Source organism: Lytechinus pictus, chromosome 1 (assembly GCF_037042905.1).
Source record: "Lytechinus pictus isolate F3 Inbred chromosome 1, Lp3.0, whole genome shotgun sequence".
NCBI classification, from domain to species: domain Eukaryota; kingdom Metazoa; phylum Echinodermata; class Echinoidea; order Temnopleuroida; family Toxopneustidae; genus Lytechinus; species Lytechinus pictus.
This window is the reverse complement of record NC_087245.1, coordinates 21,128,068-21,149,810: the sequence shown is the minus strand read 5'-3', so window position 1 is coordinate 21,149,810 and position 21,743 is coordinate 21,128,068. Positions and strand designations below refer to the sequence as shown.

Below are 21,743 nucleotides of genomic sequence, written 5' to 3'. Positions count from 1 at the left end.
TGTATATGTTATCTATATATCTTATTTATTGGTAATAGTAAATTCTGATTTTTTTTTTCTTCATTTTTTAAATATGTAAATTTTACCATTTTATTATCTTAATTCTGTATGTCGAGGACCCCACTGGAAATAAGCTTTCGAGCTTTCGTGGGTCATCCTGTTGTTTTAATGCTAATATATATATGTTATGGTGACTTGCCAAATAAAATCAATCAATGTGTACGACACACATTTTCTTTTTTGAAAAGTATCACGACACCAACGTTGAAAATGTGAAAAGGCATTTAATGGCGAACTCCGCGCGCTGTATACTTTGACGTGTTGAGGAACGAATGAAAGAGCGGCGGCAGATTCAAGGTGATGATACTGTAAGATGTATCGAAAGTTGTTTTCCTTCTTAATCCAAGGGTAATTTTGAAGTAAGCCCTTACTTATTACAAAGAATAGATTGTGGCATTATTACTAGGCCTACTGGTGTTTGTTTCTATCACGCCCTGCCTTACCTCGAGCGAAGTTGGTGCAGGCTCCACTCCACTTCACTACCGCTACACTACGCGAATCGCTCCGCCTACCCTAACCCAGGGAGCTCCCGGCCGCGCAGCGGGCGGGAGCCAAGGGGCTTACCGTGTATTTGACCATACTCACGGGACTAGGGTGATTTATGGTCTAAATATTTCTCCAAATGAATTGTGAAAACAGAAAGTATGCACTTACCACGATTATATGGATGAAGGTCTAACGTAGTCTTGAGGACTCCCATGATGATGTTTTATCAATCTGACATAGGCCTAGGCCTATACTTCTTATCATGGGAGTCTTGAACAGGGTTTACTTTCATATACACGTAAGCGAAGGAAGTACACAAAGATGGATTTCCCCAGGAAATCCATCTTTGTGCACTAGAATCGCACGAAATAGGTTTATTTTATTAATTTCTACACCTTCCCACGCGTAATGCGTAGGAAGGTTTTACAAATGGTCACTTAAAAAGTATAAAAAATAGGGTTTCTTACCAGACTGATGTCGCGAAGACCCCCTCGTTCCACATGTAAACAACGCAAATACAATGGCTACGACCCTTGAACTGCTTATGTATTACGTAGGTATTACGTACTTTCGATGCACGATGCCGTTTTGAAAAACAATTCATAGAAAAAAAAATATTTTATGAATATTAAAACTTATTAGGCCTACGTGATTATAAATAATTAGTAGTAAGATAATAATTATTTATAATCACGTAATAAGTTTTAATATTCATAAAATATTTTTTTTATCTATGAATTGTTTTTCAAAACGGCATCGCGCATCGGAAGTACGTAATACATAAGCAGTTCAAGGGTCGTAGCCATTGTATTTGCGTTGTTTACATGTGGAACGAGGGGGTCTTCGCGACATTTTTAATACTTTTTAAGTGACCATTTGTAAAACCTTCCTACGCATTACGCGTGGGAAGGTGTAGAAATTAATAAAATAAACCTATTTCGTGCGATTCTAGTGCACAAAGATGGATTTCCTGGGGAAATCCATCTTTGTGTACTTCCTTCGCTTACGTGTATATGAAACCCTGTTCAAGACTCCCATGATAAAAAGTATATGTCAGATTGATAAAACATCATCATGGGAGTCCTCAAGACTAGTCTAACGAGTGGCAGTTTCCTGACATCGAGGCACAGACTGGAACTTCCAAAAAACGAAAAGTTCTCTCCTTCTACCCCCGTCTCGATCGGCCATTTTTGTTATGAATGTGGGCTCCTGCGCGGGCAGGAGTTCCCTGGGTTACACCTACCCGAACTTCGAGACCGTGAACTTTTCCGAGCGACAAAGGTGGGATTTTATGGGGGGAAAATATAAAATTCATGCAACATCACGATCTTTAAAAACAATTAAAACTAATATTCTTACTTTACACAAAGTTTCACTTCTTTTCCATGCTTCTTTCAGTCTCAAAATTGGTGATTTAGAGCTAATAATATAATTATAACAGTAACATAAAGTTCCTTTCACGTATAAATAATTCGCGGCCGATTTCAAAACATCGCATGCGCGAGGGGCCGAGCTTGGACCGGACCCGGTACCTCGCGCATATCGCTTCCGCATGCTAAAAATTAGACAAACTATCTGGTTCAGTATCGAGCTATGGCTATGCCTCCGACGGGTCTTGACTTGAGAACTATCAAGGCCAGGGGTGAAGGTCTATGTCATAGTCATACATCTACTATTTTCATTCCATAATTTTACGGTCATGTCTAGACCAAAAGCTTCGGTCTCTGTTATGTTGGTTGTTCCGCTGAACTACGTTGGCTCAACTCACCAAATACAGAGACCGAAGTTCTAGCGCGATCTGTACAGGGGACTCAATGGCCATATGTTTATGTACTTAAGCTCGGATAAAGCGGGGATGTGAAGTTGTGCGACAGCCAAAGTAAGTCACTGTTTTTCCCCTTTTAAGTTTATTTTTCCCCGTTTTGGTGCATTTCAGGCCAAAACGGAATAATAATCTCTATTTTGGTTCAATTCTTTTTCAATATTTTTTAAGAAATAAAGACAAAAATCGATGTGCCCCGTCGGGGGGATTTTGCATTGTTCACCCCCTAATGGTGGCTGCACGATTGCGAGCCGTCTGTGTACGAGGAGAAATTAAAAAAGTAAAAAAATGTTGAAAAAACTCGAAACAGACGGCTGCCAGCTGTCTAGGTCATGTCATGCTATGGCGCTCTAGGCGGTGCTGGATTGTACAGGCACATTATGGTGGTGCAGCGAAATTATAGATGAAGACGTATCAACCTCATGTATACTTGTTATTGATATGCAAAGTCATAAAACCGTTGTCACCACCCTGTAATATTTTAGGAAAAATACAGCAACACATATTTCATATTTTTAAGCATGATATTTGATGTAAAAACTTTTCAAGCAAAAATAGTGAGAAAAAAAAAGTGCTCTGAGAGGATTTCGATGGTCACAAAATGAGCTTGCTAAATTCAGGTGAAATTAGCAGACTGGTTTGTTTATGACAGAATTCAATCCTGTTTTACTGAAGATTTACAAAAAATTAAGACAATAATTTAGTAATAGTTTTATTTTTAAAATGTGGTACAATATAATTGTATTGTTTTTATATTTTTTTATTATTATTTGAATCTACTATTGTCATAATTCATTAGTTTACCTCTATTTTGCTATCACTCCGTGAGTGTATTGTAACGGTTCATGGTTTCGTTGGCATGACTACCAACTTGTTCTCGCACTTCAATTGTATGCGCGTATCGAGTGGACGTTCCTAATAGCAACACTGCCGTGTGTTGCTGCCCTCTACGTTCGTTGGTTAGTAGTATACTAACCTCGCACCATGTCCATGAACCACGTTTGGCAGTGGATTTCTAACTAGTGGGTCGCGAGTGCTGGGATCTCACTTCTGGTTTCCACAACACACGACTTCTATGGCTTGATTTTTCTGCGCGCGGCGGCATGTAATGAACCCTTGGGTGCGGTGCGCATGCGGGCCCCTCGAGCAAAGTTCGTGCAGGCTCCACTTCACTACCACTACACTACGCTCCACCTACTCATGTCATGGGTTCATTTCATTTTGCGCGAGCGAAGGAGTATCTATAATATGCACGCGACACACATGACACATGCAAATATATAATGGGCTTTTGCCCAAATAAAATATAATAACACACAAGTTTAGATTTCACATGCTGTTATGACACTTACCAAACCATTTAGATCCTTTGGATTAACCTTATGTCCAAGTTTCATGAACTAGGTCCATATAATTTCTAAGTTATGATTACATTTCAAACACTTATTAACCTTAGGTTAAGATTTTGATGTTGATTCCAACAATATGGTCAAAGTTCATTGACCCTAAATGACCTTTGACCTTGGTCATGTGACCTGAAACTAAGGCAGGATGTTCAGTAATACTTGATTGACCTTATGGCCAAGTTTCATGAACTAGGTCCATATACTTTTTAAGTTATGCTGTCATTTAAAAAACTTGACCTTCGGTTAAGATTTGGTGTTGACGCAACCGCCGTCGGAAAAGCGGCGCCCATAGTCTCACTCTGCTTCGCAGGTGAGACAATATACCGGGTTTGAGAAAGTAGAGTGGAAATATTTTTGTCCGAGGTTGGTTCGGCAATTAATATTTTTCCCGAAGGGTGCCAGCCCCGAGGGAGTAACATTGCCGGACCAACGGAGGATGAAATACTACTCTTTTGAAAGAAACACCCGGTATATTTGTTTTATATCCCTTCCATAATTAAAGTTTGAACAAAAATATTGGTAATCTAGTCCTAATTGGCCCATCTCCATGATCTGGACAAAATCTAGATCAGCTTAGCTCTAATTTAAGCAAAATTGGCTTCTCACTCTATGCTAGCCGGTTCCTGAATAAACTGCGCGCGGCTACCGTCGGCTCCCAAGCACCACTCAGGGTGGTTTGATGTTGCGCAGCGGCTGTGCTAGTGAGATCGATCTTCTAACATACTTACCTGTTGTGAAGGTTGTGAACAAACCCTGCTGAACTAAAATCAAGCAGCCCGAATCTTTGGTTGATCAAATGATGATACAAATTCATTGTAAACAAGCAAGACGCGATTTCACATTGACAGTTTATTTATTGGAGAGTTTGTGATTCTGAGTCTGCGCTCAGCGGTCCCCTGATAAAGCGTCTGCGGCGTTGCATTACTAGACTTGCCCTGTGGAGGCAGTCCATCGTGCGCTGTGCCCGAGTGATTGCGCGGTTTTCAGTCGGACACAAAATAGTAAAAAAAACTATTCTACTCTGACATCACAAACTTTTTTGATCTCCTATGAAATTCATTTTTCTGGTGAAATTGTGATTAGTCACGTGAAGGGCTCTCGACCAATCAAATAGCAACAAATTTTCAGTAAGGGATATAATAGTACATATTAGTAGTCTGTATCGCCGGTTATATGAGCATTCAGGCGGCATTGTTTAATTATTGTTTATGCTACAATAGCATATAACATGCTATCCATTCTCTAAAAATTATGTCCTGATTGGCAAAGAAATTGTCAGGCCACCATTAATTCATATTAAGCTCAGAGGCAGTCTAGTAAAATTATATCATTGATACAAATTAATACTTTATCTCATCTAAACTCTAAGCAGAATGGAAATGCAATAATTTAACAGTCCATTTGAGCCATTTTGTAATTAATTCATTTATTAATTTTGTTCAATTCAGCCTGATGATGCCCACTCTTATGAACCGCTGTGGAGCCCCTGCTACCAGGACCAATCACACCGACACATGGCCCCGATGACTAGACTGCGGCAGCTCCAGACATCAGATCAGGGGCCTTTTTCATAAAGAGTTACAAGTAACATCGCCATTATGGCAACTACCGTGACGACAAGACTCAACAGCCAGATATAATAAAGATTTCCATGGAAGTTACAATAATGGCAATGTTAAGATAGTTGTAAGTCTTTAAGAAACGGACCCCGGATCGTCAGCTCAGCTCACCTGCAAAGCTCGGACGTGTAGCAACCAGACCGATCGGAACAAGTCGAGGTAAGCGGAAACCTTAAATGTAAAAATATCACATCTACTTGGACACCAATCAATGTAGGAATTGAGTTAAACTCTTGTTTTAACCAATTTAATTGATTATACATGGCTTTGTCCCAGCTCTGTGGCTATGTCTTCTTGTCTTACATATCTAGCTATAAAGGAAAGGCTGCTTGCAATGGATTAATCAACTAATGTTATGTATTAAGGCATAAGGAGCATTACGTGCTTAGACCTAATACGGTTCCACCAAAGCATCACAAGAAAGAATTCTACAGTGCATATCAATAAAAAGTTTACACTTTGAAAAAGTCCTGGGCATTGAAAATATACATACTGTACAACATGGAGATATTTTTTTCACATATTTTCTTGGGTTTGGGTCTCATCTATCAAATGAAAGTACAGATTTTGACAGAATGGTACGCTTCAGTGAACAGTACTGTCCATTTTTGTAAAGCTCGCAGAAATAGGTTTGCGCAGAAAAGATCATTTTGACGTTGTGTCAAGGAAAAAAGGCGAAAACAATCCAACCGTGTGGTACATTTCTCATACATTTCCTTTGTATTTTTAGCGAATTGAAATAATGCAGATATATCTAAATATTTTTAGAACTTTGCCACCCATATTAACATTTTAATCCTAGACCACAACCTTTACTCCTTTTTTTTGTGCCGGCTGGATCTCAGGAAACAACTGAATGTAAACAAAAGTTTATTTCAGACATCTCCAGCATTCTTTCACTAAGTTTTTAGACTGGGACCACATTTTGTTAGGGCTGTTATTGATAACGTCTTTATCGCTAGTCCTGTCGATAATCACTTGTTTTTTGCCACTTAGCGATATCGATAACCTTTCTCTCGTTGTCGATAATACCCGCTGTTATATAGGGACACAGTGATTTTCCGTGATTTCATGGAATTCACGGAAACATTGATGGGCGTCAGCTGCCAGCGCTCATTTATAAAAGGATTTAATAGCGGTGACGGTCTTCGGCCGAAAGGAGGGGATTCGTTGAATGTCCATTTGTAATAGGTCCATGATATCGGTAAGATATTTTTAGCATGATATTGACAAAGAACTTTCTCAACGATAACAACCCTACATTTTCATATTTCATTTAATACTTGTTTCTCCACACTTTTCCCAAGCTTGACAATGATTAAAAACCTAAAATCAAGCCTTAGCCATTTCATGTACATCTCCGTGTAAAGTAGATATCACGACGGCCCCGGTGTGTGGGGGGTGTGCAATGACGCTCTATGAAGTGTTTTGGGCAAGGAAACAAGCTTAAAAGGCAAAATATATTTTCAAATCAATCTTTCTAGCTAAAGTTTGGGTTCTTCATGACTAATTTCTACTTTTATTGATATAAGTATTTCCAAGCCCTGCGCAAATTCTTTTTCACAAACTTTTCTAAAGTATAGAACTCATTCAAGCAGAAAGATTTGTTGACAGTTATATCATCATTTGCTTATAAAAGAGATCTGTACCAATGGTTAAATGTGGAAAAAGCTTCAGGATATTACACATGTATACTTTTACAGCATTTTTTTAAGTGTAAACTTTTTTATATACGCACTGTATAGGGGGTAACTGCGATCATTGGAGTATTGTGATGAACAACACACTTTTGATTATTAGCGTTATCAACTCAAAACCATTTTTGTTCATTTGATAATAAAATATTCTCGTATTAAGATATAATACATTTTTAGGTGGACTGGCAAGTCTGGCAATCATGATGCTAATATCATGGCACTCACTTCATATAAAGCGTAATTTTATCTTATTCACAAGGTGCAAATATTCATGATACATGTATATGCATGAACTGTCACCACTGACAAAAGGAAGCAACTCTGTGGAATTTGTTTCTTAGTAAATGATAAAAATGTGTCATTGTTAAAATAGAGCTCCTTGCTCTTTAAATGTATACATTTCAGAAATTGGGCCATACGTGTATGTGACTTCAGATCATTGACAATTTTTAAAATATTCTTAAAATATTCTAATCAAGGAAAGTAAATTTTGAAGAATTTTTTTATTTTTAAAGAGTTGCTTCCTTTTTGTCAGTGGACGGTATATGTAGTATACAGCTTCAATAATTTAATATGGATCTATAAATATTTATTTACATAATTATGTGTCTTTTGTCTTCTTTATTTTTTTGGCTAAATATTTCAATAAAAAATTTAATATCTCAAATCTGGTTAGTCAGGGAAGATGGTAGTGATTTCTGGATATACTATGTTATATAGTTTTTTATTACCTGCCAATCGAAGTTTGAAGGAATCAGCATATGGTCGAGCTGTCCATCACACATCTTGTGGGTCAAACCACTTCCTCAGTTTTTATCCAATTTCCATGAAATTTGGAACACAGATCGGACTTGGTTAAAAGATGTGCAAGACACATTTTTTTTTTTGCATTTGTGGGAAATTTTGTTGCCACATGTGGTGATTATGCCAAAAATTAGGTAAAAATCTTGCAGTGTGAACTACCTCATCAGTTTTCAACCAATTCTGATGATATTTGGTTCACAAGATGGGCAAGACATTTTTCTCCATGTGTTGGAAACTGCATTTCCATGGTAACAGCATATTACAGCAATGTGTAAACATCATGTGGATTGAATTATGTCATCAATTTATGACCTATGCCCATGATATTTGGCACGCACATAGGTCTTGAGCTAAAGATGTGCAAGACACGTTTTTTTGCATTTGTCAGAAAATGTGTTGCCATTATAACTATGTAAAAAAAAAAAATCTGAAAAACTTATTGTGGATCACACTACTTCCCTAGTTTTTAGCCAGTGCTCATGAAAGTTGGCAAAAATATTCATGTTGGGGTAAAGACATGCAAGATTAATTTTCTAAATTTGTTCTAAGTTTGATCTCCCATTGGTGCTGCATCAGCATGCTGGAATAGATGACCTTCGTGGTTGAGGTAACTTCTAGTTTGCCTTACTTGTGGGAATCTTTTTATACATGTAGTATGGATGTCATCTTTTGTGTGATTCTTTCTTCTTCAATGTTATCCACTTGTTAACTTCTATATTTTACACAAAGAATGATAATAATAACGATAATAATATTTTTGTTACTATCTGCCAGGGATCAGAAGTGGTGGTGTAACAGCGAGGATGTTGCAGAGAATGTCTTCAGGATGTTGTGAAGAAATTTCAGCGTCAGAGAATGGTAAGTAATTAATTCCACCTCACCTCCATTTGCGGACAATGAATCATTTCAAGCCCCATTTCATCATCTCTTATTCTCTTACACTGTTTCTTCCAAGTTGCTGGGATGTTGCCAGAAAGAATAGTCATTGAAACCTTGGAGTACAAGTAACCGTTAATGTTTATGTTTTTCCTATAAGAACTCACTTTACCCCCCCCCCCCCCCATGGCTTTGTCTTGAACCCTATCTACTGGATGTACCTATTATAATGGAATACTAAAAAAAGTGGAGAGTGAAGAGAAAACACCAAAATAATCTTTCTAAACACTAACAATACCTTGTTTTTATTGTATTTTAATGACAGTTTGTTGACCTTTTGACCTTTCCACTAATAATGGGTGATTCTAAGTCCAGTGTTGGCATTGGTGTTGGTATTGGTGTTGGAATTTGGACTGCTTCCCCTATCTCCAAAATCTATTCTGAGTTTGTAAAAGTGATCCAGATCACATTATTGACATCTCAAAAACTAGTGAGTGACTTTTCAGGACCATCTTCATTTTATGTTTGGTGTTATACTCGTGTAAAAATTGACCTAACACCAACACCAATAGGTCAACACGTAACTTGAAATCACCCAATGTCATAACAGGAGGCCAAGGGTATATGATGCTGTACACTTTTTCATTATAACAAGACAAACAATGTGACGAATCACACAACCAGGGCCATTTTCAAAATTTGACCCCAATTGACTCAATTTTGACTCCTCAAATGGTCAAGATGACCATTAGAATTTTCACACCAAGTTGAAAGTTGTTCCTTATGATGTCCCTGAACACATGATTTTAAGTGAAAAATCAAACTTGGCAAATTTGTCAAAGTAAATGACCAATGCTGCCTGACTATTATCATTTTGATAATTTTTGCTACACAGCAAACACGAGATCTTACCTGCATTTTGAATATGATTTCATAATCACTTTGAGATGATTCCATTTTTCAAATTTATAACCGAGTACACAATTTTTATCTTAAAGTTATTTTCTATTTACGTTTCTATCTGCAGCAAGCAGAGACTGGGATTTCTTTCCGTGAGAGCAAAACCGTAACAGGTTCATCTGGCAGAAGTGGTTCAACAGGGAGCACTGAATATGGAGCTAGATTAAAAAGAAGTCTTTGTTAAAGGTGGAGGATAAACTCAACAAAGTCGGGTCAGACGTCAAGATAATTCCTAGAAATTAGACATCAGAACCAGTGGTAAGTTGTGCAGTATTAATGATAGATGTAATATTAGGGCAGTTTAGCGATGCAAGGGATGCTCCGGGCTGAAAATATTCATATCTAAATAAATATAGTAAAATTTACAGAGCAAAATGCTAAAAATTTCATAAAAATCAGATAACAAATAAAGTTATTGAATTTTAAACAGTTATTATGCACATTATCATGAATATTCATTAGGTGGGCTAATGATGTCACATCCCCACTTTCCTTTTTCTTATGTCATTACATGAAATCGAAAATTGTTTCATTTTTCAGAAATGTGTAAATGATGTGTCTCCATTATTATGAAATAAGTTGCAGCAAGAAATAACTAATGCACTTAATAAGTTGTCAATCCAATTGTTTTAGTTCTTGGTAGAGAAATTTTGAATAAACCTAATTTCATATAATAAAATACAAAAAAACAAGTGGGGATATGATATCATCAGCCCACCTAATGAATATTCATGAAGACATGCCTAGAACTGTTTCACCTAGTTTCACCGGAATAATGCTAATCTTTAAAATTCAATAACTTCGTTATTTGTTCTCTGATTTTGATGAAATTTTCAGCATTTTTCTCTATGAATTTCACTCTTTTTATTTTGATATGAATATCTTCCGCCTGGAGCATCCCTTTAAGATGCCATGTGTGTATGATTTGTCTGTGCAATATCAGAGCATATTGCGCCGAGTGCTTTTGCATGTTATTGCGAATGTATACCGAGATGCCTGCATTGTCACAAACATTACAAATTTATAAATATGCATTATTTGTTTTATAAAACGGGCCGGCAGTAAAAATTTGTTGTGGAAAGGTTTTTCAAGTCTCAAAACTTTTGAGGATTGCACGGATGAAGAGATCACATCTGCTTTCTATTATGACGTCACAGGCTCATCGAGTATGCATGCCTAAGTAAGCAAATCACAATCCTTGCCTTAGCCCTTTGAAAGACGGGGTTCCCAGCCCATCAGGGAAAATTATTTTACGTTTTTCCAGTCAGGGAAAAATCAGGGAAGTTGATGAAAAATACCTCAAATCAGGGAAAATGCCTCAAAATGAGGGAAAAATTAGGGAATTCTGATCAGCCCAAAAGTCGAAAGCACGGTAGTCAGTCAGACTCTGTTGTATATTGTTGCATATCAAAACGACATCCATTGAATGACTGGTTATGGTGGTACTAATTAGTTTTACATTATTGTTTTTATACTGAAAATGCATGTAATTCACTGCAACAACTTAAAAACATGCAAAACTGGAAATGGGGTTGAAATAATTATCAGGGAATTTTTAAATTTCATCAGGGAAAAATCATGGAATTTTGTTCTTATGAAAAGCTGGGAACCCTGAAAGAACACATATTTCAGATAGCGTCTCAGTTTTTATGTGCTATGGGTGAAGTGATGCCCCCAAAATGCACAGTGCTGCACAAAAACTGCACAGCTAGGAGATTGCGTAAAATTAAAGCATGAAGACATGACTTGCATACACACTCGCTATTGGCTATACATATACTGTACATCCTTGAACTCATTTTTGTAATGTACCATATTTAATCGCAAGATTTATACCTTATTGTATGGGATCCCGGTATAGGATAATTTTGCTGCTTTGTGGAATACACTCTGAAAATGCAGAGGCGATTCATGGAGACCAAGAAAATTTTGGAATAATGAAATGTACAATTTTGTAGATTACATCATTGGTGACACGCTGGTCGATTTGTAGTTGTGATCGGCAGCGATGTGCAACCAGGATCTTGGAGGGGACCTAAAGAACTCCCTATCTTTCAAGTGTAGAAAACACCTTAAGTATCACTAGGATTACTGCAATATGATGTATAAAGAGGGCTGTGGATCACTTGTAAACTGCCACAGTAATACTGCTGACAGTGCCCACCTTCCAGGGGCCAGTAACATAAAGCTTAGCAGTCATCAAAGAACATTTTTATACAATTGATTGCATTGTTGACTATAATGTACAATCAGTCATGAAAATCAAGCGTATGTTTAATTGCCAACCTTTGTGTTACGGCACCAAGAAGGCTGATCTACCCATCATCAGACTGCTGCCTCCTCCTTCCTGTTGGGTTGCTGAAGATTCTCTCTCTTGTTATTCACTACTAGTACTGTTTCAATGTAAATAAAAAAAAAATTTTGCTTGCCCGATAGAAAAAACTGCTTGCCCAATTTTTTTCAAAAATTCTTTTGCTCTTAATTATTCTTTTCTGTCCTGGTTGAACTTGATTTACTGGCGCTGGCCTCGGCATTTCTTTTTCTTGACTCTTGTTCAAGTTGTTCTGGTGCTGATCGCGATGACAAAAGTCGCCTATTTTAGTCTGACGACTCATTGTTTATTTGGTTTGAAGTTGAAATTGAGTCCTGGCCGAGTCAGTCCGAAGCTTGCATGCATTCAGCGCGATCTAGCTCAAGAGTCGGCTGGCTCGCGATCGCTCGTCTACGTACGTACATATACTGTAGCGCCGATGTATTAGAGCATGCGCTGAGAGGGCCAGAGAGGGGTTTCCCCAGCTAGCTCCTTCGTCGATTAGTAGCGCATGCGCACAGTATAGTTTAAAAAGTAAGATGGCAGCCCCCATCGAACGGGACCGTTGGTGATAAATTGTCGGTAAATTGGCGCTGATTTGACATGTTTCCACTGTTTTTTTACTGGTATGACATTTTGTATGAGAGATAATTGGCAGATAATTGCAATTTATCGAAAAATTATGAAAATTTACTGTAATATTGTTTTCATTTTCATAACAACCACTTGCCCGATTGGGCAATTGACTTTGAGAAATGCTTGCCCGCACATCATTTTCACTTGCCCTGGGCAAGCGGTTTTGTCGCGCCCTGATTATCATTGCACAGGTATTTATGTTTGGGTTTATGACAAGCTGCTAGAAGGATTATTTCTACAAGTTCAGTGCTAGGTCCGTGTACAAGGCTTGAACCGGCAATATTGTATTGGAATATTAAGAACTTATGATCATATCTCTTTGCAACATTAGTTCTCTAATTTGTACAATCATGTGTCAGTTACACAAGTTCAATTCTGATGGCAGGATGTCTAAGAAGCATTCTTGCTGTTATTTTTAGTGAATAAATCTTGCGAAAGTGTTTGATACAAGTGATCACTTGGCATATTAACATTGATCATTTCACTTTATACTCTTTATGTTATGTCATTTTAGCTTTAGCCATCATAACAAGGGAGAGAATGCAGGCTAGAAGAGGGACGAAGGGATGCTGACCTCCTTGTCATCTTGCCAAACATAAAGGACCTATCAACTTTTCAACAGAGGCTAAGGAGAACATTAAGGCTGTTTTACCATCCGTTGAACGTAAGTCAAGAGCATGCACCTTAGACCCCCATCTTAATAAACCAAGCCCTGCCCAAAAGGGGATGAAGAGGGTTACAAAATCACAGTTTGGAGCCCCGTCTAAAAGACCTTCCCTGGAATCCATACAGCTATTCTGGGTCTGGGAATGGCAGTCACTTGCAGCTATCATTCCTCCAATAAGAGTCCAAAATTACATGCACAAATGCAGATAGTTTACAGGCATGATTGATTGGGTACCTCCATTCGACTAGCCTACAACTTTTATTTATGAGGGTACAAAAACAATTTTATTAGAGCATACTTTGACCAAGTATCAAAGCTTTTAGATCTTTGAAATGGAAATTGACTATTTAGTTTACTGTAAAAAAAGAGAATGAAGTCCATAATGACCAGAACCATATTTAGTAAAGACGTAACATAAAGACGCGCATATGAAATAAGACTAGTCATTGCGCAATGTGGAGCTCTTCTGACAGACTGCACCCGAAAGTGTCTGAACAGAACATCTGTCACAGCTATGACGGGGTGGAGTTGTGATTCTACCCCCCTTCGACCCTTGTCATAGCAGGCCAAAATTTGGCAAAATCCTTACTGACTTCTTCCATTTCCTCACTAGGAGTGTCTAATAGGAAAGGGTGATTTTTTTTAATCCTGCCTTTGTCAGGGCAGGGCAGTTAGAAAAGTGTCTGTTAAGATGGGGTTTTATTTGATCTGGTGACGATTGGTGCTTCGTGCTATACTGCAATTAGACTTGATTACCATGCATTAATCACAACTCTTTGGGCAACAAATCTATAAAAATGTGTATATATATATTCACCATAAAATTAATTTTAGGTTTTTATTTTTATGTTATGATAAAGTCGTGGTCCCATTTGCGGATTTGGGGAGGAAAAGTAACCATTTCAAACTTATTTCCATTTTACTTGAAGTGTAATGTCTGTAACGATTCAGATATATTAATTTTGTAGCACTTGGTATTTTGGTCCAATTCTGCTGTTTGATTCAAATGCAATGCTGAAATATGATATCACACAAGATATCCAGAGATATTTTTGATATCTATTATTTATTGCCTTTAACACAGAAATCATGACACATTTGTACCACACAGACAAATATTTACAAATTTCTTTGTGTACAGTGTAGAAGGGGAAGGGTTATATGTGGACATAACCAGATAGCATCACTGCTATCAACTCCCACCATGGATTACAGAAACCATATCTACTTCCAAACCGATGTGGAAGCAGAATGAGGACATGTCTGAAAAAAGTTTTCTGACACACATCAAGGCTGCATGTTTAAAAGACTGTAAATATCACAATTACAAAAAAAGGAAAGGAAAAGCATATACTGGTAGTTCGTTTGTTCAAATGCACACTTTTATTTATATCCCATGTACGTGGGTCACAGTGTGATTATTTATTTTTTTTAAAGATATTTTGTTCTTTCACTTTACAACTGCAGTCATGTCAAACATGGAATCACCAGCTATCTGGTGTCAACCATCTTCCAAGCGAAAATCAGAAAGAGAGAGGGTCTACCAGAGACAAGGACATGCCACCAATCTTCAAGTCTTCATCTACCAGGGATGTCTGATGTAACTGGTCTTTGCCTGAAGTATGATCAACATAAGAACGGATTTGGCACCAAACTCTTCCATATACAACCTCCATCTTGTGTTACTAATTTTCCTCATATTTCATGATGGAGAAAGTTTACAGGGATTGCTCTCGACACCAGTCATTATCTACACTCTATGTCTGGTGTTAACCTTAGCCCTATTATAACTGGGCCTGTTCAGATCAATTTTTTACTAGTATACAGTGTAGATGATGTTTGATGTTATGTGTTCGGCTATGTGGAATATGTACTCCAATGACTGTCTAGAATATGCTCAAGCCTTAATAAGGGGGGGTAAATCTGACTTTATGATGACTTTTATGTAGCTCCACGGAGCAGGTCCAAGCTATTGTTTCTTTGCTGATAGTTGTAGTAGTTGAAATAATTAACAACTTTATCTTGATGAAGTTTGTATTTGTTAAAATTGTGCTGACTTTTCTGCAAAAGTGGATCCAAAGGTTTTCCAGAGTTTTTCCCTTATGAGTTTTATCTTTGGTTTTTTACCCTGGATCTACTTGTCGTAGAACTAGTCAGGGGGGGGGGAGGGGTAAAGAGGATGGGGGTGGGGTGTTTTAGGGTAAATAAGTCAAAAATGCAAATGGATTTGCAACGACATCTCCCAAGTATTAAATCTTGCTCATCTTTTAATAATGAATTTTGTATGCCTGGATATGTGGGTCCAAAGTTTGTTTTTTACATTTTGTATTAAGGCATGCAAGATGCAAAATTGGTCAAAAGCATGATTTTTGTATGTACAAATCAATTGCAAATCCTGTTTCTTGTCAAAATCTATCAATGTAAATCAACTAATTTCATGCGGAAAAAAACCTCAAAACAAGTCGAAAAACAAAGGTCCATGGTCACAGAGATACACAAATGTACATATATACATTCAAATATCTCATTCTCGAGATAATTGAAAAACTGTATTCGAGATCGACTGCGAATTCAGTTGATAATTTACCTTTATTGGAAAGGCAATGATCTTCCTATATTTTGGGGTCTGGAGGTCAACGTTCATAGAGGTCACGGTATACCTTAAAGTATCTTTTTTTCTTTTTTTCTATCTTTTTCCGACGAAGATTCTGCTAGGATCGAAAGCTTAGGCCCCTTTTTGACTTTCTAGTATCTTTTTCTCGCGATAAACCTTTTTAAGGATTCAACTTTAAACTTTACTCAAGTACATGTATGCATACATGTATGGAAGTGACAATGATCTGAATAGATATTAGGGTCATGAGGTTCAAAGGTCACATGGTTCATTATAAACAGTAATATCTTGTTCTTGCAATAACTATAATTGTTGGGGTCTTGAGAACAAAGAACAGAGGTCATTTTATACATTGTTCTTGCTTTCCAGCGAACTGTTTGAGAGAAAGTTGCCAATCAAAGACTCATGTATGTATCTATGAGAGGATGATCTTTATCAGATTTTAGGGTCATAAGGTCAGGGGTCAAAGGTTACAGATGTTATTAATTCAAAATATTAAAATTTATACGTATACTACATCTGGCAATAGCAGAGACATAAATTTTACTGTCTGCAGTCGAGAATCCCTTCTGTTTCTGTCAAATTTTGCATAGTCCCACTAATATACATTCACAATGTATGGTTCCAGTTCAGGGTTTTTCCCCCCTTATTATATCAGATAATTTTGAATTAATGCAAAGGTTATGAAACTAGCAAAGCAAGTCTGGGAAGTGTTTTACAAATAGTTAAAAGTGACTACAAGTCATGCTTACACAAGTGATTATTAATACGCAAATGATAATTTGCACTGCAGTCTCATTAATACATGTATGTAGTACAGCATATCCTCTGATTCTGATCCAATCGATATGATGATCTGTTATTTTCCACATACAATTTGATTTGTCTCTTATGTCACATGTTCTAGGGACAGTGATATTCTGTTTACCGGTTATTCAAAACCCTAAATCTGTTGTGGTTCTTTGTTTTTCATGGTAAAATTTCATTGAATTTACTTTTGAAAAATGGAATTAATGTATTTGCTGTGTACATTTCTATAACAAAATTGAATTTCCATTTTAGATCAAGTATGTTAAACAGAGTTACAGGTTTCCAGAAACAGAAAATGCAATTTTTTAAAAAATTGAAAATCACTGTCCCTAATGTCATGTCAGATAGCTTGGACCTGCCCTCACATATGTAATGTACGATTGTCTGTACTATATACTTGCTTTGTATTCACAATCTCATTTTTCTCTCTTGAAAATAAAATGTAAGACCGGCAGCCAAGGAGATTCGTTCAAGTGGGAGGACCAGAGCAGTTGACCTCATTGATTGATGGTGGTAGGCCCTGAACCTCACAAACATGGCTTCCGGTCTGGTTTGAGCTGTGATCTTCCTGACAGAATCACACAATATGTGACATCACTACCAAGAGATCTATTTTTCAGTGTACAGAGAGGGGCACTGGACACCGTTGTGCATGGTATACAACCTCTGTAATGTAAGTGCTTTATTTCTGATTTCTATGATGTTTTGTGTAGCCTAGAGTATGTGGGACAATGCAATCGGTTTTTTTCCAGCAATTAGTACTGAGGGCACTAATTGGTTTGGGAAAATTAGGCAGCAATTTTACCCATTTGGGGCTTTTTATCCACTTTTTGCCACTATTGCATTTTTTTAAATTCATAACATTTTGTTTAATCTTTGGAATGATATCCTTTTCATGAAAATCTATCAAAACATTAACATTCCCAAATGAAATTTTGAAAAATTTGTAGGGATTTCAAAAAACTCTTCTACAATACAATACTTGCATTGTCTGTTGATCCATTGATGGTCGTCTTTCTTTATATACCTTTCTGTACTATCTGCTGTAGCTGCTGCTCTAAATTCATCTTTGTTTCACACTGTTGCAACAGTTTATCTGCCATGACTGATATGATAATGTGCTAGTAAGACAAAAACAATAATTTAAAAGGAAATTTGAATATATTTACAGACTTTGATCTCATTTAAAATAATTAATTGCAGAGCCATGATAGAGCAGTGAGAATATTTTGCAATAAATATATTCCTTATTTCTGTACATATTAATTTTTCGGACAGACTAATTTGAGTTACTTTTTAAAAAGTGTTTGGTCCTATTCCCTTTTCACCATGAACCTAAATGTTTGGGAAAATGCCTAGTGTGTATCCATCATGTAAACACATAATGCGAGAGATTTAGCCAGACCTGTGTTGGATGACAATGATATTGTGATGAAGGTGGCTTTTCAATATCGGTTAGTCTGCCAAAAACTATTAAAAAAAACACCTTTTATCCTCAACTCTGGATAAAAAGTTTAACCCATATTTATGAGGATTGTGTGCTTCAATGTTTTTTCCACAATGTGTAAAGACAAAAATATTCCTTCAAACACTGCAATACAAGTTAGCATGGAATCTAGTTGTAGAAGTGCAATGTCAAATTTGATTTCCATATTTTCAGCAAGTGCTATTTGCTTGTCCACTGTGGTGTCTCTAGTTGACTCTTATTGATGTTTTGTATTGGACCTTTTGCATGTTTGTTAAATTGTTTGACGGAGCAGTTTAGCCTAGACGGCTTTGGGGCTTGGTGGCAGTGATCAAGGTCGATCAAGAACCGGTTTGCACTCCAAAGGAGAGAAGAGATGAACTGTTGATGTATGTTTGAAGAGAGCGCTGCTTACTTCTGGAGTAATGTTTCAATTGCATGCGACATTTTTGCATTTGGTGTTTGAAAATCTGGCAATGTTGTGATAATCCTCAAGTAATCTCTGACGAAGAGGGATGGTGTTCTTTTCAACCTAGATGTTGGTATCCAGTGGTCTTCACTACATCATGCAAGTTAGACATTTTAAATGGTGATTTCTTATGAGGGGTCTGTGCCTTTGTTTTACTAATACATGATGCCTTACAAGGTGGTCCAAATGATAATAATCATGGTATCATTTGGTAGACATTACTGCACTCTGATCTGCATGTCTCTTGCTATCTAAGCTTATTACCATCTGGAATTCATCCACGTTTCAGTCTGTGGGTGGGGCAGTGATCCCCCAAGATTGTCAATCTTCTGAATTCTCCATTTTCCATTCTTTCCATGTTTATTCAGTCATTGCATTGCCTGGTAGATTTTCCTCTGTACATTATTTCCTGTGTGAATGAGAATTGCATTTAGGGTTGCTGTATTTGGGAAGGCATTTGATGGGACTTGGCCTATCTGATTTGGATGATCAGGTTGTCTAAAATTTACGTTATCTCCTGTGTTTTGAAAACTTTATTCGGTCCAAACCAGAGTTCCTATTTGGACATACCTGAAAAATTGGTCAGGCTTTACCTACTGTGGTCATAAAGGATTGTGGCATGGCCTATGGGAAGGAGCCAGGGTAGGACGACTCTTCGAGACCCGAGAGTTCTGACCATGGTGATCAATGCAAGATGCTCCTAATTCCTTGAAGAGCCTCATCAGCATCCATACTCGGTGCCATCGCCCTCAAGGCCTGGGGTCAGAGCTAATGATTCTTCAAGACTTTACCATGGTATGGTATTCAGTTAAAGAGTTTTGTTGTACCTTGAAGAGCCTCAGCAGGATTTTCACATGGATCTGTTATTGTGGCAGGGACGAAGGGGCACTTCTAGCCAGTACGTATGTTTGAAGATAAGGGTTGTATTGATTAGAGGACTTCTTCTAGTAGATTGTTTCAACGGTTTCCAACATCCAGTCTGGAATGACTTTAGGAATTTCTATTTGTTGCCGTCTGTGAAATTTGACATTCTCTCTCGATGATTGTTAGAGTTGTCATTGACCTTTTGCCTAAAGCATGGATTCCTTCATTTAGCCTGGAACGAGCTGTGGAAATATTTATTTGGTGCTTCTTCTGAAATTCCAATAATTTTCTTCTGGCTGAAGAAATCCATTCTGGAAGGAGTTTTGTGAATTTTATTGGGTGTCGTCTCAGAAATTTGATATTGCACTTCACTTCTAGGGAACATGCATTGTATTGTGGTGATTGGTGGCGCATTGTGGGAAATTAAGTGCACTGCACTTCCTCTGGACAAGCCTATCTTGAGGGTTCGACCTGTTAGATCTAGATTCGCATATATCTTGTCATTCTGAATGCAATAGCTTTTTCTCTCAAAATTGTGTGGAAAGAAGTGATGGATGCATACGCAAAACAAAAAAATTTGGTTCCTTTATGATGGTGATTAAAACGAACCCCCTCCCCAAAAAACGAAAAATAGAAGAAAGCATATTTCTTCGTATTAACCAAAAATGCAGTGTTCATTGAAGTTCACTGAAACACAATTGTACATGTACAAAAAAAGGTGCATTTATTTGCAAATATTTCCCATCTGCTCAGGCTACTGCTCCCCCCCCCAAAAAAAAAAGGAAGAAAAACAACAAAAGAGAAAGAAAAAATGGTGCGAAATATACAATGATGATTAAATGATCCATTATATTATTTATTAAAATGAAAAATATGACAATTATTATACTGTATGATTAAATTTAGGACATTTTAATATCAGTCATGCTTTTAAATGTTGAAATGGTGTAAAATGAAGGAAGATTGGCAGAATTGGGGAGCATTTCATAAGCGGATTTGTCGGTGATTATCAAAGACTAATTTGCTATTGACCAATCAGATGCAGTAATTTACAATAGCTCAGAACATCTGTTGGTGAAAATCACTGACAAATCTTCATGAAATGCCCCCCCCCCAAGATGGATAGTACAGGGAGCGAGACCACATTTAGTGGATTAACTGGTAAACCTGTAGAAGGAAGAGGGGATAGAGGGGAAGGGGAGAAGGGTGAACAAAGATTAATAGACTGAAGGGGAGGGGCTGGAAAATCAATGCATTGTCTCGCATACACTTGGCTGCACAAAGCATCATTGAAGTTGAAAATAAAGCACCTGCATTACAGAAGCGGTACGTCATGCATGGTAGTGTCCAGCGCCCCGCCCTGTACACTTAAAAAAAGACAATGGGTAGTGATGTCATGTATTGTGTGATTTTGTCTCGGAGACCTCAGCTCAGATCAGACTGGCGGCCATTTTGTGAGGGTTAGGGGTTTGCCACATCATATCAAGGTCATTTGCTCTGGTAACCTCTTTACTTGAATGAATCTTCTTGGCTGCCGGTCATTTTTTTTTAATCAATTTTTTTTATAACTATGTATTTTCAGACAAATAAATTCCTTGTAAAATGAAAATGTTTTTCCAGTCATTCTTTATTTTTGCACCCATGTATTGTGACCTGCCTTCCCCCTTTTTTTATCCTCAATGATCCCCCCCCCCCTTTTTTTACTGTAAGGTGACACTTGCTCCTCCACCAATTTATTTGAATTTGTATGGTTCGGGTTGTGACAAGTATTAATGTGCTCAGTTTTTTTTGGTAGGAGGAGCAACTATCACAGGAACAAATCTGCCATCCAATGACAAAAGGAAGCACACAATTTTTTTATTCTCTATACTCAATGCGACAATGAATTTGAGTCGCATAGCCCCCAATTTCTGAAATATAGACCTTCCAAAATATATATTTTCTATATATATATATGTATAAAACATATTTTGCTTATTTTACTTAGAAACTTGCTCCATAGAGTTGCTTCCTTTTTTACCATGGGACGGCAGAAATGTCACAAAACTTTTTTTATGCATGCCTGGGGCCCCCATTGCATGAAAGCTACTATCATAACTATGCCATTCAATGGTAACTACCATGGTAACAATGCTTATTAGCCAATCAAGGATTTTATGGAAGTTACCATTGGATGG

At 37.3% G+C, this 21,743-nt stretch overlaps 1 long non-coding RNA gene across 4 annotated transcripts; it reads left to right on the top strand.

Annotated features, from left to right (window-relative positions):
* The first annotated feature begins 286 nt into the window (after positions 1 to 286).
* LOC135153777 (uncharacterized) lies at positions 287 to 21,175 on the top strand. Of its 4 annotated transcripts, none has more exons than XR_010293283.1 (6): positions 287 to 357; positions 5,223 to 5,552; positions 8,669 to 8,752; positions 9,798 to 9,988; positions 13,192 to 13,341; positions 14,812 to 21,175. It is a non-coding gene; the product is annotated as an uncharacterized LOC135153777 (long non-coding RNA). The 4 variants fall into 4 exon arrangements; XR_010293284.1 differs by having other exon boundaries at positions 296 to 419; XR_010293287.1 differs by having other exon boundaries at positions 296 to 408; positions 14,812 to 15,501.
* The last annotated feature ends 568 nt before the right edge of the window (positions 21,176 to 21,743 follow it).